The 27,418-nt window shown below is 41.0% G+C and overlaps 1 protein-coding gene across 1 annotated transcript in view; it reads right to left on the reverse strand.

Moving 5' to 3' along the window:
* The window catches only part of LOC118876780 (frizzled-2), a 97,889-nt gene that overhangs the window by 19,770 nt on the left and 50,701 nt on the right, over positions 1-27,418 (reverse strand). The window contains exon 5 of the mRNA XM_036815194.3: positions 23,570-23,616. The gene's annotated coding sequence lies outside the window, so the exon portion shown is untranslated. The remainder of the gene's footprint in view (positions 1-23,569; positions 23,617-27,418) is intronic.

The raw sequence follows: 27,418 nt of genomic DNA on the forward strand, positions 1-27,418 counted from the left end.
TGAATATGTATTGTGTGGAGTATCGCTTTTTGAAAATTGAAATTCCAATGAATCTCAAGGAGTTCTCGAATCTCTCCGCTCGGAGGAAAACAAATATCGCCATCGTCATCGCCGTCGCCGTCGCAGGAAACAACAGTCAGTCGCAGGCGCAGACCTTAAACAAACAGAAATTAATTATGTTTCGATGCGAGAGCCCAAAAAGATACTCAAGAACAGAGGGAGAAAAGAAATATCATCCAAGATAATATTTAAAATGGTTTTCTCAAGTGTGTTCTAAGCTAAAAACTATTTTGGCCATTAAGTAAGTCAAAGGATTCAATATTTTTTTATAAATGTTTATAAAAACAAATTCACTTTTATATTAAACTTCTATTTATACACATTCCAAAACACACGTTCTTTCAAGTGTATTTTCAAGAGAGGTGGAGCGAAAGGAAGATACAGAGATACAAGAGAATCTGATGCTGCCTGCTGAAAATAAAATTATTTTGTTCAGAGTTCTGTTTATAAGAAAAATATGTTTTTGTTTGTTTTAACGCGGGCCGAGCGCTTCCTTTCCATTTTGGATGGGTTGGAGATGGACTCGGAAAGAGAAACATGTGCGTAGATGCATCCCAGAGATGCGTATCTGGTGGATACATGAACATGCAGCAGCAACTTCAGTTGTGGCTTCTATTTTTGGTACTATTTCAATTAATTTGCTGCCTCTAAACAAAGTTGCCTTTTCGAGAGACACGCCGTGAAATTTATGAGTAATATCGCATGCTCGATTGCAGGCCCAGATTTTCCCTGCCTTTTAATTAGCTTGACATTTATTTCGTGCCGGACTTCTTCGTCGCCGTCGACTGTCTGCGGTTTTTTAGGGTTAACAGCGCGTAGATTGATATCTTCAAGTTCATTAGAGTTGCAAGTCGCTTTAATTGGAAATATGCACAGCGGGCTGAGGAAGCGCTGCAGTCGTCGTGCAACACTTGGGTGAGAATTAATGATGCCTGCCCATCGCGCCCTTCCTTCCTCGGATCTCGATCTGAATTCTGTTTAAACTTGGGCATTTTATACACTCCACTCGGGTCTGCTACTCCTTTCCCTTCCCTTCTTTATTTTCCGCTTCTTTTTTGAGGTTCTGGGCCCCTTTGCTTTGCATCCTCCTCGACTGGCTCTGTTTATCTTTGGGCTTTTGTTAACTGATTTCAAGGGAAGCTCCAGAAACAGCCGCCCTCCTACAGGGTCGATTTAATTAACTGCTTTCTATATAAGGCATATTAAATAAGTTTCATTGGGCTTGTTCTCGTTTGATTCTTGGGGGAACGAGTGATCCAAAGGATGTGTTGGGGGCAGCTTTCTAAGAAGTCCAGAGAATCTATATCAATCTAAGGAATGCGGTTGGCTTGTGTTAATTAACTTGTGAGTCATTTCGATTGGAAGGCATTTGCAAGATTTGTTCGTGTCAGTTATTTGATTATTTGGATGCTGTTTTATGTTTAATTAAAATATATTGCTTTGGATATTCGTGGATCCCTTGTCAACCTCCATTTATTAGTGATCCCCAAAGATATTCCACTTGTTGAGACCTCCCCCTATCTGCTATATTTTCCCAACACCTACACTCGCCCGCATGCCTTGTTATTTTCATTTTAAATGGAAATTTTCATCTTAGAACGGTGTTTCTTCGTTGTTCGTGCTGACTGTGAACTATTTGTTCCTTGGGTTTGGGGACTGCCGACTGGCTCGAATAACAAACAAAATTAACACCTAGTCGCCACATTTCCAGCTAAAACCCACACACAGGGCAGCTGGAAAATATCCCCCCACATCCCGTCATAAGTCAGGGCTCTAACAAGGTGTCGTCTTGCTAAATGAATTAGACTCGAAGCGAAACTGATGCCCGACGAAAGAAAAAATGCCATAAATACGTGTTCTGTTTCTGTTTCTATTCTCCCACACGCGTGAGTGTGCCATTGGATTTATACCCGACACTTTAAGTTTTGTTCGTATAAAATGCAAATTGCTTCAACCAGGCGCTAGCTCGATATTTGCATTGGCAATTAGCATATTAAAAATAACTCCCCCAACGAAATACTGTGCCAGTGGAAAACATGTTTCTATCGCTTTTTCATGTGGGCTCTGTTTGCCCAAACCCGAAATAAATTCTAGTTAAAATTGCCCAATGCACGGTGTCGATTTTGTTTGTACATATTTCGGCTGCCTGTGCTAACCTCTCGAGCAAAGTTGGAAACCCATGTAGGTAGGAGGGCGTAGATGTATCTACGAGTTCGAATCACCTCGGTGTGCGTTAGTATCTGTGTGCAGTCTGGCCTGGGTTCTTCTATTACCGTAATTTTCTACTTGATTTCTGACGCTCATAAATCATCATCAGTTCTCCCTCAGATAGCGTCGTCGTCGCTTGCCTTTGTCATTTCTCATCGTTATTGTTGCTTAGTAGTCGTCGATTTTAGAGTGTGTTGCTGTTGACTTTATGGAATTTATCTCCCCAACAACACCGCAAAGCACATTTAGCGACACAGTTAGCAAGCAGCACCGCCAGAAAACTGAAAACCGAAAACCGAAGACCGAAAACCGAAACCCAAGCAACAAGTTTCAACTTTTTGTTTGATGTATCTGCCAGATACGAAAGGTGAAAAATTGATAGCTTGCTCGCCTGTCTAACCAAACTATGCATAATAAATGTTTTTCGTAAACAATCGACAAAAAACGCAAACAAAAAGAAACGAAAAACAATAAATTTATTGAAAAATTATAAAAGATAAATTGGTCTAGAGTCGGGGGGTATTTTTCGGGTTTTAGCTGACTTCGAAGTTGGCAAACCTTTGAGATATGCAAAGATAAACAGATAAATAAATAAGTAAACTGCCATTAAAAGGCAATTTCGGCTTGACTGTTGGCCAAAGACAAATAGTTTGCTGGCATGCTAAAGTAATAAAAAAAGTGCAAGATCTAAGGGCGCCGAAAGCGATCTTCTTTTGTCTCTCCAGTTTTTCTGTGATATTTGGTGATTTTCGGTGATTTTTCATTTAAAAACAAATAACCGTTTTTCGGTTAGAGGGGCGTTTGTGTTGGCTAATTGCCGGGCCAATTTCAACGAGCCAAGAGCCGTTTTCTGTGGCGAGTGTGTGCCCCATGGGTTCAGCTCGTAAATAATCAAACCTAATAGCCGGCAAACAAAATATTCAAAACAAACACACACCGAAAACCCGGGGTCCGAAGAAAGCGCCGAGAAACCAGCCGAATAAAAGAGAAAGAAAAAATTATGATCCATGGCAATCATGTCAAATTGATTTCGGTTTTCCTTCGCTAACCACAATGGGCAGGGGCCAAAAAATCAAAAAAACAGGGAAAGAGAGAGCCTCAAGCCTAATGATATGACTGAATGGGAAAAATTGAAGGAGCTGCAGAATAAATCAAACAAAACAAGGCAAAACAAAACAGCAGGGCACTCGGAAAAAATGATTTAGAGATTGTTTTTAGATTATTCTATTAAAAGAAGATGGAAACATAAAACCAATTGGAAAAGGTTTCAGTTTGTTTTTTATTATTCTTAACATTTTCCTTTATATAGAAGTGTAAATTTTTCTCTCTGTGTAGAGAAACAGGGAAGAAGACAACCCATTCTGGCCCGCAGTTTGATGAATTGCAGCACGGGGCCCGAGTTGACTTGGCCAGTTTGATGGACGACTCGAGACCCGCTTCTGGCCCGTTTCGAACCATGTCAAGTCCCGTCCGCAACCCTGCTTCGAAAATTAATCAATATGTTGGTGTTATTTAAACAAGCCGTGTGTACAGAGAGAAAAAGCGGGCCTCAAAGAGTGCAACAGAGAGGGAAATGCCTTTATAATTACGAGGGTCGTTGCTCAGGTTGTCCGTAAATTATCGGTTGCCCGTTGGAGGAGTTGCCCGGGCCTCAACATGATTAGACTCTGGCAGAGGATACCCGCAATGAGACAATTGTGGGTTTTATAATTATAACAAGATCGGTAAATGATCATGGGAACCCATAATGCCGAGGCCCGCGGACAAATTGCCATCGGAGGTGGAACAGGCAAAAGGTGGAACTGAAAGCCGCATGTGGCAGATGATGATTGCGGTCCAATAAATTGAGAATGATATGACAACATTGTGGGACTTTGTTGACTTTGCTCTATAATCATTTGTATCCATATGCTTGGCCTTCTGTGATATACATTTGTTTTGAACTATTTGGTTCAATATTAGTACATATATTTAGTTTATTCAATCAATCCAATCGGAGTCTTAGGATGAATTACTATTCCTGACTCGTTTAAATCATCTTGAAACTCAATCACTTGTTGCGCTGCCACCAACATGAGTCCCAGAACGTTCCCCAATAGTTTCGCTGTCAAATCCCAATCTTTCTGCCATAAACCTCCCGAAGCATCCGACATTAGTATGCACATTAGCGCCTAAGCTGACAGCTCCATCGTGGCTGATCAGCAAAAAACGGTTACCAGGATACGAAACTGACAGACCCGTCGCGAGTGACAAGTCAACTGACGACTGACGTCTCCCTGCTGAATTGAGTGAGTGACTGACTGACTGACTCACTGGACTGGCCGAGTGTCAATGCGCTTGTCAATAAATTTTCGCAGCATCCAATTGCTAAAAAACGAGATAATCCCCTCCCAGTCACAATTAAGCCAAAGGAGAGGCCCCAAAAAATCATAAAAAACCCATCAAGCACCAAGAAAATGAAAAGACTTTGACAAGTGGAAAGAGTCAACGAGAAATTTATAGCCAAGCCCAATGAAGGAGACAAAAAGCAGCGAGCAACAAAAACCAAACAAAACATAATTTATGGCCGACTTTCGGGATTCTCGGATCGGCGGGTCCAGCGGGAACAGGTAGCCCAGGACCGTTTGTAAAATGATCACCTGTTTGAGAGATAGAGGGGATGGAAGAGAGAAGACACGCAGAACCAGACAAGCAGACAGGCCAGAAAGCTGCGGGAGGTCACTGGGCACAGTGGTCAAGGATTGTCAAGAAGATGGGGTTACCTAAATTCCAAGGAACTGAACATACAAATTTGACTTCTTGCTAGCATTTCTGATAAACAGGGTAATGTTATTCAAAACAGATCTCCCATAATAGTAGCCTACTGGAAATATCAGGCGGTACTTGATGTTCCAATGAATTCATTGTTATAATAAGCAACCAATATTTATAAAGATCAAAACAAGACCTCAAATAATATATTCTAGTTTATTTCTAAATTTATTTGTAACCTAAATTCTGGAATTCAACTTGTACTATACAATTTTAGCAACTTGAAAATGATATGATGATATTATTAACACATTAGTCAGACTCGTCATAAGGTCATAGCAACTCAAAAGTGTTTTCTATATAATTCCCGAGTTCTAAGTCTGTTTTCCAGGACCTTTATTGGGTCGCTCTGGCACCACTGTGCCCAGTCAACAGGCAACACTCGGCAGTTGCAACCAGCAGAGAAGAGCAAACAGCACGGCCTGGCATTTGAGTGTCGCCCCAGCAGGCGGCCGAAAGTCGTTTGCTGTGTGACAAAGCGCAATTTTTCGAATTGCGAAAGTGCGGGCCAGGCCCGGAGGAGAAACCGAGAATCGGGAATTGAGCACGGGGAGCACCACATGATGTCCCTGGGTCTCCGTATGTAAATTGATATTTTTAGCCGGCTCTGCCGGGCAGTCCAGGCAACACCTTTGCCTCCAGCAAGGCTCTAACCTTGGCAGCGTCTGCTGTTAACTGAAAAATTAATGAAATCATTTCTTGACTCAACGATCGGAGTCCTCCGCCCGTTCGCTTCATGCGAAAACCAATGGCTGAGCTATAAAAATGAAATAAAATATTTAACGACACATTGGAAACCTGCAGACGGAGGTGTCGCGTTACGCATAATTTATGACCGCAGAGGAACATAATTTTCCACGCAGAGACACAAAAAACATGGGAGAAAGAAAGAGGAAAACTATCTAGGGGATCTGAGATCTGGGATCTGGGGTCTCGAACACGAAACGATCGACATGCAATGGCTTATCTTGATCACAGATTAAGCCGAAGACCAGAGACAATCTCCAACTTTTTCCAGGTACACTCGTACACTCAGCCAGCACCTGCAATCAGCGCTCTCCCTCTTTCCATGAGCGTATCACTCCCTCTTCTTACCGATTTTCCCGCTCTATCGATGGTAGTATTTCTAGTAGTCGCTGCCTCGGCAGCCGAAACTTTGACAACAAATAATGAAATAATGTAGACACACACACGCATTCCAGACCCCAGACCCCCTTTTTACCCGCGGGAGATAAGATTTCGGTTCGTGGAGCTCCATTCATTTGACGGCAATATTGATTCGAATGAAATAAACGAAAATTGTCGAAAAAGAACGTAACAGCCGCAATTTTTGTTGTTGAGTAAACAAAAGCCAGTCGAACAGAAATCGAACAGAGATAAGGTGGCTGATCGAATAAACGGTAAAAATAACCATGTGCAACTGTTGTTGGGGTTAAATATTCAGTGAGCTTTTGACCCTCTGGATTTGTATTATTTTAAAAGGGATCAACTCAGAAGTTCCCACAAAGATTTATGCCGTCTACCCATTCTTATTTGGAAGAACTCTTTTTATTTGTTATAAATAAAGCTATATTTCAGGGGAATACATTTTGTCGTTAGGAACCAGAAGAGTTCTAGAAATATAATAGGCTTTAATGGATTCAAGATACTTTTTTTTAAATATTTATCTTTTATCAGCTATCTTTAGTAAAATAGTTTCTATATATCATAGGTATTCCAAATCCTTATTCGTAACACTCCTAAACGCATTTTAGTAGTTTTTAAAGTTCCCATACAGATCATACTCGATCAACTCGGGTAAAAATACTTTTCTGAAAGTTAAATCTATTTGCTCGAGCTGTACATTTCCCCCAGATTTTCCCCCATTTTGGGGATCGTTTCTCCCCTGGACTTTGACTGACTGGCATATCCCATTAAACGGATCTCCCGCAACTGATCTTTGACTCCAGGGTAATGGAAGCCCCCACCTTCGTAGATGATATTTACCTGGGGAGCTGGTCCAACTTTCCGCCGTTAATCCCAAAAAACTCTTTGGTGGTAATTAAAAACCGCAGTGCGTCTGTCAAAGTTAATCCAATTTCACGTCTGCTTACATCAAACACTCACACAGGCGCACGGACACCTGGAGATGCAGGCACACACGGATGGCGAGTATCTGATGGATACACAGATGAATACTCGTGTGTATAGATACTTGCGCCGGTTCTCATAGAGACTTTTTGCCGCTGCAAGTAATTTCTACTTTATTTTCGGACAGATTTTTTAATTAAAATTTCATGTAGCGCCAAATGTTGTCGCTATCTCTCAGGTGTTGTTACGGTGTAGGATGGATGTTTTTGATGGATATATCTTTAGAATTTGTCACGGTGGGCGCCGAAAATCCAATTTCAGTTGACGCTTGTCGATCAACGATCACAGATCGGAATAGCAACAATAACAACGGGCACAGACGGCAAATGTTGTTTCTTTATAACAATTTTCAACACACATTCTCACATGGCACGGCCACAATTTGTATTTTCATAACTCGTTTTCTGTATTTCTGTCGCTTTTTCGAGGACGCCACTTTGTGGCAGTTTTATAAAACTTCTTTTTATCCACTACCGTTTTGGGTATTGTCACTGCTTTCGAAAAGCGCACAAAAGAAGGTATTTCTAGTTATTTGTACAATTTCTTCGTTTATTAATTGCTCAAAAGGTGCAATTGGGGTTCGCGAGACTCAATTTGGAATTTTTCCGAGCGAAACCATCCGTCGAACCGCGGCGAACTTATCTCGGCAACGAAAAAAACGTGAGTGCGAGCAAAACGTAAGCCACCGTAAGTGTCAGTAAAAATGGGAGAATCTGCTCTCCGATCGTTGAAAGAGAACAGAGGCCACGACTCGAGAGTCCGCTCGTCGCCCAGAATTGTGGGGGAGGGCGGCGAGTGAGAGAGCGAGAGAGAGTGACTGAAAGAGAGTTGGCTATTGGAAGAGGGAGAAACTCTTTCACATAGCATGCGATAAATGCAGCTAAATAAATGTTTTGTTTATGGTTGGCTTTCTTTCTGTTTGCCTTGCCCTGCATTTCGTTACTTTTTGCACAAGCTAAATAAATATGGGAAGCAACTCGACTTTTAATGGATGCATTTGTTTTTCTTGGCATTCTAAGGTGGGTTTTACGCCCAAAGTGTCGGTCTAAATCGCATTTTATGACGGCGATTTCCTGTTCTTAATTTATAAGATTATCACAACAGAGCTTCTTTATATATTTTTATGATTCTGGTTTTAAAGCATTTTTTAGATGAATGCTTCACTGATACTTTAATTTAATAACATTGTATAACATTTATACTTATTTTGCATATCCTAAATCATTATTTTCCAGTAGGTTTATGCCCTTCGTTAGCTTCGCCTATTGTCTTCCTATTTTTAACCCACTTGCGATTTCCCAACCCCCGTAAAAAGTGTCCACTCTCTCCGGGTGACAAATCTCCGACTAGATTGACAGCTACGCTCCTCTCGCTCTCGGTCGTCCTTCTCCCGCTCCTTTGCCCTCTCTCTTCCACTCCTTCCTGGTTGCTCTTCCTCTTTTCGCTGCACATGTGCTGCGTTTCGCATGCCAATCCACCAGCCCCCCGCCCATCAGCCCCTTTTCCACCCATTTTTCAGACGCATCTGTTGTTGTCTGGCATATTTTCAGGTTTTTCATGCACTCTCTTCCGCCGCCTTTCTCTCCCTGATTTTCCAGCGCACCCTGGTGAAAATTCAGCAAGTTCCTTGACTTTCTTCGTGGTGGTGGGAATACAGGGTGTCTCGAATGCTCTATTTCCCCCTCACCCGTCCGTAAATAACTCAGGAACTCCATGGGCCAGGCTTTAATTGCAATTCCTTCCTGTTTATATGCTCACCTCGCTAATGAGCGCACGTTCCAAGCGCACGCTCTCTTCTGAAGACTCTCTTCCGGCGTACCGCTCTTTCTCGTTCTCCCGTTCGAACCTCTCTCGACCGGTTTTCTGGGTTTTATCTGCTAAGGGTCTTGTTAAAAGTAATTCGTAACACGTTGTTACCAGATAACGCCGTCAGCCCACGAGCTCCGTCTCTTTCTTGCGCTCTCTCGCCCTCTCCCTCGCTCACCGACTCTTCTGAAAACCCCTTTCGATCATTCTTCCGACCCGTTGTTGTTGTTCTTGCCTTGTTAGCGTCATCGGTTGGCTTGCTAAAAGAGCGATAAAAAGGTAGAACGAAAAAAATAACTTCCAGGTCCCGGGCAGGTTTACGGTAAAGCGGGAAAGAGAGGAGCCAGGGGAAGAAAGAAAGAAGAAGCGGGCGGGAGGGGTCGCAAGATCGCCTGCAATCCAGGCTCACGTTTTGACTTTTGGCTTTGTGCTGCCTTTGCTGCGGTTCAATACACCCCGTACTTTTAGCTGCAGGGTGCCAGGTTGGAAGAGGAAGATCTCTCCATCCGCGGTCTCCCTCCTCCCCTCACGACCCCCTTGCTCCTGGCGAGCCGGTTCTTCGCTCTCAGACCACATGTGGTGCACTGTGGTTGCAAGTATGAGTGATTTTGCCTAGTTAGTTAGGAGGAGCTCCCAGGTATGCCAAACCAACAGAAAATAAACAAGCTGCGCACTGAAGCTCTGGTAACCGAAACGAGAATACCCTAGGTACGACGTCTCAAAAAGTCATAATATATCAGTTTATAAAGTTTCATATTATTATATAAGCAAATATTTGAGTTATTATAAATGTTGCCTAAGAAAGCTCACTGTTGTCTTTTGGTACAGGAAGTTGGCTTCTATGTTAACTATGGATACATATGTTCGTTTTGTAGTTCTTCAATTGCACTCTTATTTCCATGCTGAATCCACAATACTCCCTGCAAGTGTATTAAAAATAAAAGTCTGGCCAGAAGGTGCAGAAAAATCTCATGTTTATATGCATTTCGGGGGAAGTGAAAGAGGGAGCAGTACGGTACGATCCATCCAACATCGGGCATCCAACAACAAGCGAATCGTGCACTTGGGCCGCTAATGAACTTACAATGCATGGCCTGTTCAGATCCGAAAAGCGGAGGAAAATGCAGGATCCCCGGGAGGGGGAGTTATAAATGGCAAAAGAGGAAAGTCGGAGGCACCCACACACCGATGCAGAAAGCCCCGATTAGAGTTATTTGCAAACTGTGAAACATGAACTCGACTCAGACCCTAACTCCAACTGCAGCTTCAAGTCGAAACCCGATGATTGACCCACGAAGGAGTTTCGCCTGTTCGTGCCTCAATCAGTTTGTCCAGTGGGTAGGGCCCAAAATGCTACACTGCTCGAAATTGTCATTCATATAAAATTAGGCATATTTACCCACAAAATATGCCTAATTTAATATAACATAAATTTAAATATATATGTATAATTTTGAACAATCCAAGTATTTTGTTATATCACAAACAATACATCCTACAGATCTCGAAAAAAGTTTAAAGTCTTATGGGACTCACAACTTCCCCAAGTGGGAAAAATAAAAAAAATCACAAAATAAATAACAAAATATCACATTTCAGTGTACAATCTTTATCTGAGGAGTTATGCAAAGCGCTAGGAACCCACGTTTCGATCAGTGTATTCGGCACATCTCCCTACCCCTGTCATGATCATGATCAGTAAAACTAACAAGAGGTGTTGCCTCTGTCGTTGTTTCCTTTTGCGGACCATGTATCTGTATCTGCCCAGGCATCAGTTCGTCATCGTGATTTTCCTGGGTGGTACCAGGTACCCCTTCCCGAACCCCCTTATTTTCCCTTTGGCTATGCCCCCTCCCCACCTCCTCCTCGTGTGGCATGCCTTTTGTTTGTACTTTGTCGATCGATCGTCTGCGCTTTTGTTTGTTTCTCAGGGGGAATTTCGCCTTAACTTTGGCTTTAACTAGACAACCAGTGGCGTTGTCGCTGATGTTGTTGTTGAAGTCCATGTTGTGTTTGTAGACTGGACTGCACCCGGCGCTCTGTCAATGGGCATTAAAGACATCCCATAACAGCTCACTTCCCTGGAATCGAATCGCTCCAAGCATTCACATAGCATTGACATCCCAGTTGGATTTTCGGTTTTGGGTTGGGCCGTGCTAAGTTGCCCTTCCGCAGTCCACAAGCTGACAAATCAATTTTGTACCAAGGACTTAAGAGTTAAGAGACCGAGTTACAAATGAGTTGGATCAATTTAAAGCTCATAAATCTTGGGGATCAATTGAAAGATCATTAATCTCACTGAGTTGTAAGATGAATTACCAGAGAAGTCGTATGGCCATGTACAAATAAGGAAGTATTGGGGTGGGTTCAAAAGGTTATATCAATTAATAAGGGAGGAGAGAACATTTATAAGGAACTTAACAAAAAGGACGACTACAAAATAAATTTAGTTTATAGATATAAATAAGCTTCCTCAACTTGAACTCTAACATTTTCAAGGTTCATAAAAATCAAATTGTTATTTATAGTACTCGGAATTCCGCAATCGAAATATTTAAGAACGCAATACTCAAGTAAACAATATAATTAACACCGCTAATCCCTCATTAGCAGCTCTATCTGCAAGTAAGTATGTAGAAGGCAAGTATTGCAGATTAAAGCAAGTATCAATGTCATCGTTCGGAAATGAGTTCAATCCTCTGGGCTACGAATTCCGATCGTACCAACGCCAGAGATAGGGAATACCACAGACGGCCGGACAATTAATGCGCCACTACAAATCTCATTTCCCATAAATAAGCACGATTTATGACGGACAGACGACAGAGGGGCATCGAAATAAATATTATTACATATTATTATCATTATCGCAAATGAAAGAAAAAACCGATGTGAAAACAGAGAAACAATTGTCAATCAGACGAAATTATCAGTGCTGAGGAGGAAAGGTGGCAGCGAGTTTGGCACGCAGGGCAAACATAAGCCAACTGCAGTGGGATCATAATAAACCATTAAGGAAAATTAAGATATAACAATTCAGGCCGTAAAAAACGCACACGAGAATGCGAAAGGGAGAACGGGAGAAGCAGACAGAAACGAACAAATAATTCACACCATTCTAAAGCAAATTATGGCATAGTTGGGATAGTATTCCATTGCCCCGATAACCACACGTCACACCGAAGATAACCCGCATAGATATCGCCCTGGAGTTCCCCGACTTCGAACCACCCGAAAAAAACGAGTACAGTATTGAAATTTATGGCCCAGCTAAATTGACAGGAGGGCTGCGAAGGGTGACTTTATACATACTTAGGACCTGGGTTCCATAAACAGAAAACTAAGTATATACGGCTTCAGCTACCGCATAATTGAGCTTGTAAATTACCAGAATGGTTCGCATATTGAAATACTCACTTGGCTTTTGCTCTACAAATTACTTGGCCCAGATGTTGCCAACTCTGGAAATCGCTTCCAATTCATTAAGCCAAAGTGGGGAAAACCTTAACCGACATGAAGGAATTTCTCTTTACTTTGAAGCAAATGAAAAAACTTTGCTAAAATAAAAATTCAGCAGAGCTGGGGAGGCGAAAGATTAAAGGGGACCCCAGATCAACTGAGCGGAACAATTGCAGTGCGGCAAACAATGTGCAACATGCCAAAGCGTCGAGGAGAGGCAAAAGCTGGAGACTGGAACAGGAGTTGCTACACAGGAAGTAAATCCTGTAAGATATATAAGAAGTTTAGGTAATTTTAGCTTTCCTTTTTAGGACAGCTTTTTTTGCGAAATAGCAATAAAAAGTGCTTTAAAATGCGTTATTATCATTTTTACCTACCAATAACCTAATACAAATATTAAAATGTGTTTTGTATGTCTGAGCCTTTAAAATCCCTTAAAGGGCAGCGGTTTTCTTCCGATAAGAATAAAATATTCTGTCGAGCCCCTGCTGTTTATTTTTATAATCCCCTGATAGCAAACTATAATATATCCAAATATTTACAATCCTTTAGTACTGATTTTCGCTCCGTGCAACAGAGAGCAAAGGAAGACAAATCGAGCGACAACTGCTTTTGGGTTGGTTCATTCCTTTGGTCGTTGCTCCACTAAACAAAAGTTGAAAGCCAAAAACTTTGGCCAAAACCGAAACTAGTGACAAATGGGGGCGGGGGAGGGTCTAGTGGGCGGGGCCGGGTCGTGGGGCCAACTGCAGTTGCTGAAATCAGATAGCAACAATAAGGAGACCAAAGACCAAGCGAACCGAAGTTGGAGAGATGTGCATTTGAAGCCAAAGGAGCAGCATTTGGGAGCAGATACAGGACAGTTTATCGACACATATCGAGTTATATGACTGTCAAAATCTACACAGAACCCCGGCAAAACAACAAACTTTGACTTTTGCTTGTGCTCTGGCTTCTCCAACATTAACTCAACTTGTTTGCCGCTTCGTAGTTGGCACTCGCAATTTTCTCTGGGCTGCAAAAATATGCGCAAAATTTTTGTCATTTGTTCCCCGACCCTCTAGTATTTTCTTTTTATGGCAAACTTTTACTACAAAGTTTCCAATTTGCCTGTGCGCTCGTGTATGTGGTTAACTTTAGCCAGAATGCTTCGGAAAAAAGGGGAACACGATTTGATTGCTTTTTCATTGTTTTCGAATGGATTTTTGAATGTTGTCGGGCACAAATGTGAGTGTGGCGAAATCGATTAAAATCATATTTATGAGGTGCCCAGGGAGGGAGTTCTGAAAGTGCGTGGTGTTTGTTAAAGTTTTCCGAGCAGGAAAGTTTCTTTTACGGTTCTTTGAGAGTTTCCTGCTAGGGACATATTATGTAAACTTGGATAACTATTGACGAAGAATTATATATTCTGTTCATAATAATAAATATTCATATAAAATTTATATCAATTAAAATAAAGATGAAACGTTTAAAGAATATATAATAGTGCATGATGTGGTTTGATGTTCCTTGGCAGATTTTCTTTCCAAATTATTGCTGTCTTATTTGATTTGACTCTGTACGTTAATATGTCTGATTACAAAAGTTACAACTATAAACCTCGTAAAACTACTAAATGTAAAGCTTAACCCGTTAAGTACAATTTCAACATTTCCTTTCCAATCGGGTGTTACGTTAGTCTCCATTTTCGGCCAGCTGCCAATTGAAACTTACTTAACACCTCACTGCCCCTAACTGTCAAATAGGCAAACGAAGTATGCACATTTGAATGGAAACACACACGGACTGCCATAAAATTTCAGTTAGGCACTAAAAGGAAACCCGAACACAAACAGAGTGGTTCCGGGGAATTTCGAAAGAGTTTAGGAAACGCAGTTAAAGTCAGGCAATAACTGGCCAAGGTCAAGTAGAACGGAAACCCGAAATCCGTGCCAAGGGGTTAACTAGGCAAGTGACCTTTCCGTTACTCTAAAGTGAACTTTAGAAAAATAAACCGAAATACATTTCGCCTTGGCTGCACTTGAGCTCAATTTGAAAAGTGATTGGGTTACAGTTGTGAGTTCTGATTCCGATTCAGATTTTCGGGTTCTGGCACAGCGCAGCCTTCAATTTATTAACCTCAATATCAATTGTGGCGCATAAATCTCGATAAAAGTAAATACGAGTGCTGCATATTTCACACAAAAATTCAAAAAAACGAGGCAAAGAGAAACGAAACGTATTCATTTGAAGCGAAGGATGTAAAAAGGATTGCGCTCAGGCAGTGATTTTCAATTTAAAAAATTGCACGCAAAAGCGCCACAAATCAAAGGAATTGACTTTGCCAGCAGAGGCGGAAAAAAGGGGGACCTCCTCCCCAATAAATTTCAATCTAAAAACTTAACTAAAGGCACCGGGAGCAAAGCTTCTGTTCTGAACTGAGTGAGAAAAAATGGAAAATAAGGATACTTTGGCACTCCGGAGACTGAAATACTCTTACAAAGGAAATAAATATGACACAGGATTAACTACCCCCTTTACTGTTTCCTACTAATGGTTTAAGAACAACTTGTATCACTCTGTTATTATTTATAAATAGTTTTTCCATGGGTGGTTTTTCACTTAGAAATATATTTAAGTAATCATAATATTGAAAGACAAGGTTTCAGGAATGAAAACTTAAAGATAAATCGCGTTTAAAATGTACAACACCCCCAGGAAGGGTACCAAAACGGAACTGCTCTGTAAAGTAGTGAGCTGAAAAATGCAAAGCGAGTGAAGCTGCCACGCCCCCTAAACCAATACACGCCACAATAAATCTCAATTGAAAATGCTTTTTACAGCGGCCAGTGAAAGAGAGGGGGATATGCCGGGGGAAAGAGAGGGCTTGATTCACTCTTGAAGCTACGAAAGAAATCAATGGAACGAACGATTGAGTGGCGCCCCCTGTCGCTTTTTGCCTCTACGCTTTGAGCCATCGAAGGGAATTTATAATTAATAAATGCCCCCAAGTGAGGCAGTGAGAACAAGTGCTGATTAGTGCAATGACAAAGCAATCAAAACACTTTAGCAAACGTGGCAATTAAAATTCACAAAAGCCCACTGAGACCCCCCTCCCTACATTTCCCAGAGCGCTTCTGGCGCCCTCTGTTGACCACAAACGGCAACGACTGTTTGATTGCTGCCAAAGGGAAATCAAAGAGGAATCGGTGGGAGTATATCGCCTATATGTATAAAGTACGTGTGTGTGAAGCAATCACACCAAATAAATCATTCAATGCATTTGCCATTTCGGAGTTGCAGAGAGAGACGGCCATATGCAAAGGGAAAGAGACGGCAGGAGGGGCGAGAAAGAGAGGGAGCGAGTTCCGGAGAAGTTGCGAATTATTCATGGGGCTCTGCGGTTACAGGGAAGTGGACCTCGGGCCTGGCCCCCAGGACTCGGGCTGCAGGACTCAGCTTATCTGTCATCAACCGCACAGTTTAGTGGCGAAGGAAATTACTTCGGATCTCCGACTCCGGCAAAATGGCCGACGGAAGTTGGTCGAGCTGAATGGATTTGGCCATGGTTATCCCGGCGGACTGATGGATGAGCGGATGGATGGATAGGTGCCTGACTGAATCCAAGGGTTAATGTGGCGCAGCAAATGGAAGGTGTTGGGAAATGTGCGAAAACATAATGCCATGGAAATAGAATTTACTGGGTTCTGTCCCAGAGAATTGACAACCGTAAAATGCCTTATAGAACTAAAGATTTAATGAAATATATTTAATACTTTTATTATTACAAATTCTTTGTATCCAAAGCTTTATACAAGTAAATATCAAAAATTCAACAGGCATTCTGCTTTCAGTATATTAACTTATTAAAAAAGAATTTATAAAAAATATCCTGGGACAGAACTTAAAAAGGAAGGTTAAAATAAAACTCAAGGAGAAAATAATTTGAAGGATTCCCTACCCATCATTAATTTTGATAACTTCCTTTGCATAGTTTTGTTAATTATTCCCCAGAGACAAACTCAATGCCAATCGAATGTAACCCCACCTAGTGGGACTTCTAAAACCTTGGAATTAAAATTCCTAAGAACTCAATTCAAATGAGTATTCAGCAATGTAATTAGTTGAAATTTGTTTTGGTTTATTGTTTGGGCAGCCAGTGCTGATGATGAGGCTTGAAATTGCCCAAAAAGGAATAATGGACGGGGAGTTGAGCAGGCTAAGACGCTATGACGAATCAACTGGACAGCGATCACTGCGGAATTCCCATGGAGACAAACCGGGAGAAATCTAAAGCGTGTTAAATCTCAGGGTCCCTCAATGGCCTTCGCTCCCGACCATTCAATGCGTTTCTGTCTGGCAGCTGTGAAAATCCAATTTCCAGCACGCCTAAGCGGATGTAGTCCTGGCATTTTCTCAAAAGGACACAAAAGAAACCAAAGGACACACATGCACCAGAGCAGGACGAGAGGGACGAAGGCTGTGATGGACGCGGCACTGGCATTTAAGTGACATTAGCAGTTGACATGTCTCGTCTGCGACTGCGGTTGGTCCCAATAGTGAGGTCAGGAAAAGGGGCACTGAGAAAAATATCTTTGGCTTTGCTTTTAAAGAACAAATATTAAAACAGCTCACATCAAAACAAACGTTTTTAAATTAAACCTTTAAAATCTGTTTAATTTTAACAATTAAATAAAAAATTTAAATTAATTATATGATTTAAGCACTAACAATGTCAAATATTTAATGATATTACTTAACAATTTAATTTTTATTTCTGTCTTTCTAAACTTAATAAAAACATTATATATTTTAATCATATATCGTGATATAATTTCCTTCAGTGCACTAAACAGGACACAGAAAGGAGTCTCGAGTCCCGAGGTTCAGCGCTTTGAAAATTACTTTCTGTTTAGACAATATTATGGATCGTTTAATGCCATCCACCGTTGACAAATTGTTTACCCATTTTTCGGAATCAATTGAAGGAACCTCGCCTCAAAGCGGGAACTGTCGCCGAGGTTCAATCAACTTTCGACCCCGACCCCTCTTCTCTGTCTGTCAATCATCATTGCAAAACAAAAGTAGTGAAAAAACTTTTTCTATTCCGAAAATTGGCCAGAAACGTTGAAATAATTCGAAACGGCAAATGCAGCTACTGCACGCCATGTCAAGAATGAAAAGTAAACGAGTTGCCGAAGGGAAAATTGTTAAACTACCGTTTTGGTGGCCAGCAGTTTTTGATCAAGTTTTCCTTTTCCATTTATGCATTTTGCACTGCAAATCATGCAGGAAAATGTGGGAAAAGCAGCGCGGCCCAACCGCACTGTCAGCCATCAAAACTTGTCAATTTTCCATATAGTTAAGCAATTTTCTGCAGTCATGATATGCACTGCGGTAGGGAAAAAGTGGGGGTGCAGGAGCTTAGATGGGGAGTTCCGCAGAACCTTTCAAGTAGCCAGACATCGAGCTGATTTGGCATGTGATTTATGGGAAATTGATTAAATGTTCTTCGCCGGTGAAGGTTGAGTGGGGGAAAGGAATGAAAATAGTTTGACTTGGACTTGTTTGAAGGAAAATCTTTAAGATACAATCAAAAAGTCTGAATTTGGGTTAATCGAATTCGGCAGCGTCGACAGCTATTTAAAGTTGTTCAATGCTTTGTGGAATTTGTTGTGCGATTTATTTGGGATATTAACATTTTACTTAACAATAATACCCCATTTAATAGCACTTCATAATTTATATGTAATACAATAGCTTCTCATCCCATTAGACCATCATCCGGACCATTGTTGGCCACGCTTCTGATTTATGATATCCAAATTCATATTTTGACAGCGTGAAAAAGGAAAGTAAATGCCGACAATTGACGCCCTTAATCTTAATCTAAGCGTCGGTTCGAAGAGGTAACCTCGATCCGCTCAGTCGACTGTGATATAAACCCCTCGATAGGGACCCATGGTGACAACGACAATTACGACGACAATCCACTGTGCAACCGTGCAAACATAAAGCAGCAGCAAACTCAAACAAATCGCTGGAAATCGAAAGAAATGCGCCATAAAACACAGGATGTGGGGAATGGGTATGGGAATGGGAATGGGAACTGGTACCGAAATCGACACAGCAACAGAAACAGAAATAAAGAAACGCGTTGACAGTTTTAGGCAAGCTGTCGATCAAAAAAGCAAAGCGACAGACCGAGTTCCAATTCCAGACTGCATTTTCAGTTCCTCCACAATTCACACCTTGCCCGGAAAATAAAATCGGGCAGGGCGGGAATAAATGCGAGTATGGGGAGTATGGTTACGGGTACGGTTGTAAAATGCGCACAATCAGTGCTTCAAATCTAGAAAAATCAACAAAGGAATCGAACTCAACTGAAGTGACGGTGGGTCGAGGGTTGGGGTTCGGTTTTAGGTGAGTGGCAGCCCGGTTTATCGACAGATTGTGGGAGAGGGGGTGCTCAAGACCTCATATAACATGTAATAATAAATAGAAAAAATATATAAAATATGATAGAGGCAACTGTTGGTTGTGATAAGACGGAGAAATGTTTATGGCCGTGGTCCGGGTTCAATATTTGCCAAGGATAAACTAACGGCTAAGGATATTATCACTCAAAGATAATGCCAAAATGCATATCTATGATTAAAGATTTCAGGATTGTATCTTCATTTTGTGTTTGGGAAATATATATTACTAACACAGCCGAAGGAGGAACCATAAGAACCCCTTTGGCTTGGCAATTTTTAAACAAATTAAACATGAAACAGATAACGAAGGTTTATTTATTGATGAACACTCTTGTGTGAATATCAATACTCAAGGCATTGATTAGACCAAATAAAAGCATATAAAGTTTATACATTTGTGAAAAGTGTTTTCAAGTCAAATTGGGCCAATTCTATTTATATAAAATTTGCCATCCAAAGAAACCCCTTAGGTGGCAGCAATAAAATCCAGCTCAGATATTTATGACAAACAATCAACACCCGCAAACAACAAACACACATGGCTTGTATCGGAAACAAAAAGGCTTTATGAAGCTATAGATACAGGGCTATCTATCTTTGAGAAACGCATTGATATGTAATTCAATAGCAAAACTAATAAACTGCAAATGCAATGGCAATTGCGAGTGCAACTTTTATTGAGGCAGCCGACCACCCCAGGTGGGTTTCGATGCCAAGCGATTCCTGCGCTGTTTACCCTCGATACAATCTTGGCCAGGTGAGTGCAACCGACACGGGCATAAATCAAAGCACAACTTGAGAGTTATCAAGATACGGCAGAGCCAACAAAAACTTGCAGTTGAAACAACAGCTATCTGCACTGGAAAAAGTTACACAGTATTTCTACATCTTTAAAAATAAATAAATACATATATATTTATCATTACGTTTTTGATTGCAGTTCAAAAACTACGACACTTTTTGGGGTTCATAAATAATACTTTATATTGAGCTTTTAAACCTTAAATTATCGATTATTTTCATGTTCCCTAAAATGTTCAAAAAAAAAGTTTTATCGGATGGTAAGATATTGTACCATATAAAAGAATATCAATACAAATTGTGTGTTTAAAAGCATATAAAATGGAAACCGATTAAAGTGTTTATCGGTAGTGACAATTAGAATATGTCAAATTTATATTATGGGAAGCTGACTTTGGCTAGCTGACCTTTCCAACCTGATATAATGATACTTTTTATCAGTGCACTTAACTGCTGCATTTTACAGTTCCTACTACGGTGGCATGAGTAATCGATGTCGGTGATGAGTAGAGCGGGCTAAAATGTTAGAAATGAATTTTAAATATTTTATCGATGGGCGTTCGTGACTCACTTGAGTCCCAGTCTGGCTTTCTGTCTCCCGGCGGACGCTCGCATTTTGATCAAATGTGGCCCAGGCCAGGCCAAGTCAAGTCGAGTCGGAGACAACCGCAGAAATCCCCACAGAAATATCTCAGAAGGGCCGGAGTGCCTAACTATATATGTGAGTCACGTAGCCGGCGGAGCATGTAAATGACTTGGGTGACAAACAGACTATGGACTGATATTTGGGGGCGGCACTGGGATAGACCTTGTCACATTGTCTCGAAGGCCCAGGAAAAATTAGAGAGCAGGAGTTTGTCGCTTTGGTTTTCGTTTTTTCGGGTCTTTTAGCTTGTTTTGCTCATTCGTGACACGCGCCAAAACACAAATTTCTGTTCGATTTATGCAATTGAGGAAATAAGTTCGACGACTGGGGAAGATTGCTTTCGGCTTGCGGCTTCTCTGGACTTGGATTGGTGGGGATTCGGTGGTGGGGGCTAAGTGGATACCGGGAACGGGACACGAAGTCCAATAAACGTTTTGCGGTAAATGCGAAATTAATAATTAAGCAGGCACAACTGCAAGGAGTTAGTCGCACAGTTGAGGAATATTTATTGCCAATGTCAATTGGTTCGTGTACGAAGTGTGATTACTTTTTGGGGGATGGATGGATCCAGGAAAATTGTATATACACTCTATGGAGTCAGACAAAATTACCCTTAATAATGGATTATATATTGCAAAAAGGGGAAAAAAGGAGGTTAATATTTTACTTTGCATTTTCAAAACTTACTTTATAATAGTAAAGTTGGTTAAATAAAATTATCTATATTTATTTTAATCTGTCAAAATATTTAACTAAAATAATATATAATGGCCAAACCTAATGTCATATATCCATTACTCAAAGTTTCATTAAATAGCGATTTTATTTACCATGAAAACAAATAAAGTGCTTTAATTGCTCACTAAATAAATCAATCTAAGAATCTAGTACAACCAAGCATGATAACCCCTAATGAGTCCCACAAAACTTTTCTTCTCTAGCCTAAAAGATACCCCCAAAGATATAATTAAGTCGTAATAAAATAAAATGAGAAAAGTATGCACAAAGCACTCCTTTCACCATCAATCATACAACTTATTAATTGGCGGCGCGATTTAAATTTCAAAGAAATAATGAAACTACAATCGAGACAAATAAATATCCCCCGGAATAAATCAATCTAATAAACTTGTTCAACAAGCAGAAAACCCCAACCAGAGTTCTCCGAGATTACTCTTTTTCAAGCTCGAAAGAAACACTCCCCAGCAGTTGTGCGCTGGATCCCACACACATTGAGGAATTTATGTGCCATGACTGTCTCATAATTCCTGTATGCATTTTGTTCAGTATCGTATTTTCGTATCCCTTAGTTTGTATTTTTTATTTATCAGCCGCGAACGTTTACCATATGTGGGCAATGTCACAGATTGCTCATGTTCGTGTTCCAACGCGGCGGGTAACTTGAGAACTTATTCGAGAACGGCTCGGCTGCCCGGGCATTTATTTCATTAGCACGCTGATCGGGGGCCAGGATAAAAGGAGAATCGGGAAAAGAAGGGGACAAGGGCCGAGAAATTCATTAAAGAGAAAAATTCGAACAAGAAAAGCCAAAACGATGCCCGGCCAACGATAAACCCGCGACATGCGACTCCAAAAAACAGCTCGACCGCTGGGTGACAGAGCGTTTGTAATTTATTTAACTGCATTTTTGTGGATTGTGGATTCGATTTCCGAGGACGAGGACGAGGACCGGTTGAGGGGCCCAGAATTTGTGTACGCACGACAGATTAATGCGCCCGTGTGATGCCAGAAGATACAGATACAGAGGTGCAGATACAATGATGCTGGTCCATGTTCGAAGTCTGCGGCAGGTAGAGATGCCACGATAAGATACTCGGATCCTTTGGCTCCGGTTGGCTGGAGTGTGTGTGTGGTGCAGCCAGGGCAAATATAAATATTTATGTGGAAAACAGCAGGCGTTTTGTCAAAATATTTGTGTAAGACCTCGAAGCAATCCACATTCTGAGCTAAACAGATTTCTGATTCCGGCTTGCGAGAGCGATTTGTACCCCGAAATATTGTTTACACACCCGATTCTGTTTGTCTTTATCGATGCCAGCAGTCAGATAGTATTAAGTCATTCGGTCGGGAAAGAGTTTCTACGGTCTTGTGGTTTATCCCGCAGGCCAGGTGAAACGCCCCGCTTCCTGTGTCTCTCCTGCTATGAAAAATTGCTGGCTTACATGAGAAAGATAACTGGAGACAAGGAAAAGAGGGGTGTCTGAGGACACATAATCCTTTGGCCTGTCATGGCTAGGAGTTCCGCATCCTTTGGCTTCCTGCATTGCAGCATCTGTCCTGTTTGCGATACTCTTTTGGGCAATAAATCAGTGCAACTGGGTTAATTCAATCTGAATGGGATTTTATTGCGCCTTCCAATCTAAGCTTAATTACAAGTCCTATTGTGATCTAGTTTGTTTTTTTGAAATATTTTCAAATTTATACATAATAATTTGTTTACCGAAGTAGCTCGTTTATATGGTATTCCTAAAGTGTCTTTACCCCCACTCCTTTTTTGACTGCCCATAATTTTGGCCCGGTAGTGAGCTTCTTTCATGCGGTTGACTTGCCGCATTATCCTATTTTATTTACTGCTAATGCTGCGCTTTCGACCTCTAAGTCGCATTTTCTGTGATTTTTTCCTTACTCCTTCCCCATATACATTTTTTCGGGATGGCCAACAACAGCATAAAACACATCATTAATTTAAGGCGATGCCACGAGACAAGCACATATATTAGGAGTAGTCCTTTCTCGGGCTGGGCTTCATCATCAAACGAGGCAAAAGTCAAAGGACTTAAGTAGCATTGGCAACAACAGCGGCAAAGAACAAAAATTAATTTAGCTTAATTCGTCCACGAAACTTTGGTTGAGGCCAGAAACCCACTCGGATGCTCAAGTGAATGTGTGTGAGTTGGACTCCTTGGGGGCTTTCTGCCGCTGAATCCTTTAATCCCATTGCCTGCCAGTTTAATTATGTAGTTTATTAGGCGGAAATGAAAAAGCGAAAGCCAAAAGCGGAAACGGAAACCAAGCGACGACCGAAAGAACTCGGGCTCTTATACAATTTATACATGCACAAGGAGTCGACTAAACCTCTTCACCCCACTCCGCAACCTCTGAATCATTTAACTCTACTTTGCATACATAGAGTCGGGCACTGAAAAAAGGTTCAACTCTTTTTCCTTACCTTTTTGGCGGCTGTACTCAATAAATTAGACGAAAGTCAAGCTGGATCTGAAAAAGAAAAGAAAGCAGTTTGAAATTAGCTTAAAAATGTAAGAAAGCTAATGAGATCCAGATTGTATGGAACTTTGGGAATAGTAAATAAATCATTATTCAATTTATTTTGGTAATGAAATGTTGTAGATGTAATTTTAAAAAGGAGATAGAAAATCTAAGCCCTCTTTTACTGCATTATAAAATTAGATAAATACAAATATTATTTTTTTAAAACCAAATATGTTTAAGAATGCTTTGAGGACGCTTTAAAATGTCCCTATTATTTGTTTCTCTTAGCACTTAAAATCTTGAAAAGCCTGACCCCACCTAACCTAGCAAACCAATCCTCAAAGGGTAACTGAAATTGGAAAGAAAAGGCAAAGGTTTATTTTCCTTTATTTCCATTGTTTCAAGGCTGAGTGCCCTGTACTTGTTATGGAAAACAGAAAGAGAACATTTTGTATTTTGGGCCAAAGGTTTCCAGATTCATGGCTCGCAGGCAAGCGGCCAATTTTCCAACTGTGGACTGTAGGAATTTTCGTAAATTGCCCCACAATCAGCATAAATTTTGTCAGCTAGCCCAAATTAGCCCAGCAGACTCCCACAGAAATCTAAAGGCCCCGGCAACCCACTTCTCCTCGCAGATATGCCTCCTTACTCGTATTGAAAGGCACAAATTTGTGCTAATGAGTTTTGAAAAAGGGATTTGTAGGTGGCCTGTGCCGACCTGCTTAATGCTTGGCCAGCTTTCGGGCTCACTCCACTCCGGCCCAACCAATCTCGAATAACCTCAGCTAACCTTACCTCATCTGATACAGAATCCCAGTTAGTCACGTGTGTCGACTGGCCCGTAATTGAGTTAAACTTTTCTAGGCCAGGCCGAAAGGCTTCGACGTCTTTTTTTCGTGCCGCCAGGAAAACGGACTGAGCCACGATTGCATCAGTCGATGGGTCGAAACTCTTTTGGGCCGGCTGTGGAAAGTTTTTAAAGCTCGAGCACACACACTCCGGCAATTGAAAGTGTTTGCCGTCTATATGTGTGTGCATATCGAACCATATCGGACGTGCCATAGAATTCATCTAGTGAGCCAACAAATGCTGGCTAACACAAGCCGAATGCCCGTGCAAACATGGTCGGAAGGAGCGTTTATGCGGCGGAGCAGGTCGAGATGTTTCCCAAAATTTAATAGAAACGTGTTTTAGGCGTTATAATCAACAATGGTTTGAAATGATTTTGTTTTCGTGAAATATAAAAAAGTCTTTTTGTATCCGCTGTTTTCAGACAATTAAATAAAAAGTCTTCAAAAGATCAAAGTAAATATGTAAGCTGTAATAATTATTATTATGAGATCTTAGTTTGGAAAGCACGTTTGATACAGATCCCCAATAAAACCCAGAAGTAAAAAGTCTTTATTTACCATTATATTCATCACAGCTAAAATTTAGTACGTTAGCTATCTAGAATTAGGTAATTTAGGTAAATTAAATCAATTAATATCTTTGTAGTCATCCCTAAACTTTGCAAAATATTAATTAATATACATTTGTTTAAGAAAAACAATTCATTAAATTGACATGCTTATAGGTACTTTTATATAAGTAAAGAGTTGTGACATTTTATGGACGTTGTGACATTAAGATTTTATTAAAAAAGATTCATAACTTTATTCTTATATAAACACTTTTTCATGAGTTTTTTTAATAAATAGCATAAGCCTTAAAACCAATTTAAATGTGAAATCGACTTTTCATGATCTAATCCCATAAACCGGTGCTGCTGTCCTACTGCAATGGGTTTTTGATTTTTGGATTGGTAATCCAAATATGGCAAGTGCCACGTTTGCTGCGATCTGAATCTGGAGTGCCAAAAGCACTAGACACCCGCACACAATGGAAAGTGCATTTACATTTCGAGGGTGATGGGGAGGGGGCTTTTCGATGGGGCCAGCAGGCAGTCAGCAAGGCAGGCGCACTCCAAATGTTATTGAAATATTTATAAGTTAGACACCAGGCCTGCACATGGAGGGACCTCAACACTTACAGCAATCAAATGCACACAATAAAACATTTTCAATAACTCTTTCGACGCTGCGACTGAGGCCATTAAGGACCGAATAAGCCCCGAAAAGCACCCGAAACCCACAAATGTTTCCACTGCACATGCTGGGATCCCAGCGCCAATTGCAGCAGTAGTTTGTGTGCTGGTGCACTGCTCATTGTGTCCCACTGTGCCAAAAGCCCACCCAAACAAATTCGGATCCAGTGCACTGGGCAATGTCAGTAGGTACACAGAAAAATCTAAATCTTATTTCTAATTATCATAAATATAATCAATCCCATGACCAAAAACGAAGTCCTAAATTAAGAAAAGACCACACATAAATATACTTTATTTTCCTAAGATTTAAGTATTAGATCCTATAAAATATCACCGTAGACGGCAGTCCACGTAGTGACGAAGCGCACTAGAAGAGTGTGCAAGGGCGACTACTATATAAATACGAAAAATTTAAAATCTACTGTAAGGTTCGATCGTAACGTAAAACCTAGTTTTGGAAACGAAAAATTATTATACACTTCCTTAAATTCGCACATTCGGCACGCTGCTATAGAAAATGCCTGTGGCGGTAAAAAGCTGCCATACTTTGCTGATGCGTGCCGAATGAGCAAATGTAAAGAAGTGTATATATTTAGTTAAATGTTTAATAATTTTTCGTCACAAAATTTAATATCAGTAGCTTCGTATGTTGAAGGTGAGATCGTCACGACCCTATTGCTCGTTAAGAGGTGTTTATGTTCGATTAGGAAAAACAAAATTGTTACATAAATCCGTAGCTTTCTTTAATTTACTGTATATAATGTATTTTATAACTTTTAATTTTTCATTCGAATTTTTAAACGTCCAATAAACTAGCAACTTACTTAATCTAAAATCAGTACTTCAGTTTGTTTTTTTCCGTGTACCTTAAAGTGGAGGTAGCGCAGAGGCTGCCTTTCAAGTGGCTATCAATCGTTGCCCTTGCCGGTTTCTGTTTCTATTTAATTCCCAAATTTTTGGGTTCTGCTCGCTCAGCTGATGATGGAATTATTTGCAGTTAAAATACACGAAAAAGAGTGCAGACTCGGGGGCACTTCACAAAAATTGTAGTTTATACGGGGTCTATATTTTTAGTTAGCCGCGGCGGGCAACTATTCCCATATGAATATAGACGAGCATTTGATTGCTTTGAAAACATGCAGCTGAATCTCCTGTTTTTCCGCATTTCTATCTGTGGCTGGATCTCGCTTTGCTTTTTCCCTTTCGTAAATTACTAACGAGTTTCTCCGGTGGGCGGATGGTGGGATGCTTGGGTGGGTGGGCTTTGGGGGAAAATAAAATGCAAGTCACGTACGAGGAGGGGTGGCTGGGGGCGAAACGCGACATCAGCAAGGACATTGTCAAACACAAAGCTTGCCGCTTGTCCTGTTCAGCATATCCTAGGTCCTTCGCCTCACTTCGCCTGTCTTCGGCGTCACTCAACGCCGCTGTTTGTTTGTCAACAACCCGAACCCATCACACCCCCGAAAACCCCCAGTCCCCCGAACCCCCTTGAAAAAAGGGAACCCCCGGATCCCCTGAAAAACGCAAATTGCGCAAATCCTTTTAAAGGCAACAGCAAAGCGAATGCCGCTACGCGTTTTTCACTCACCCCCACTCTTGCGAACCCCCTCGAAAGTCCCCATCCCGCCGCCCATGATGGCCATGTTTAAATACGCAAACAGCCGACAGAAGCTACGTGCTTGGAAAATAATTTAAAAGCTCAAAAGGTGAGCAAAA

Source organism: Drosophila suzukii, chromosome 3 (genome assembly GCF_043229965.1).
Source record: "Drosophila suzukii chromosome 3, CBGP_Dsuzu_IsoJpt1.0, whole genome shotgun sequence".
NCBI lineage: Eukaryota > Metazoa > Arthropoda > Insecta > Diptera > Drosophilidae > Drosophila > Drosophila suzukii.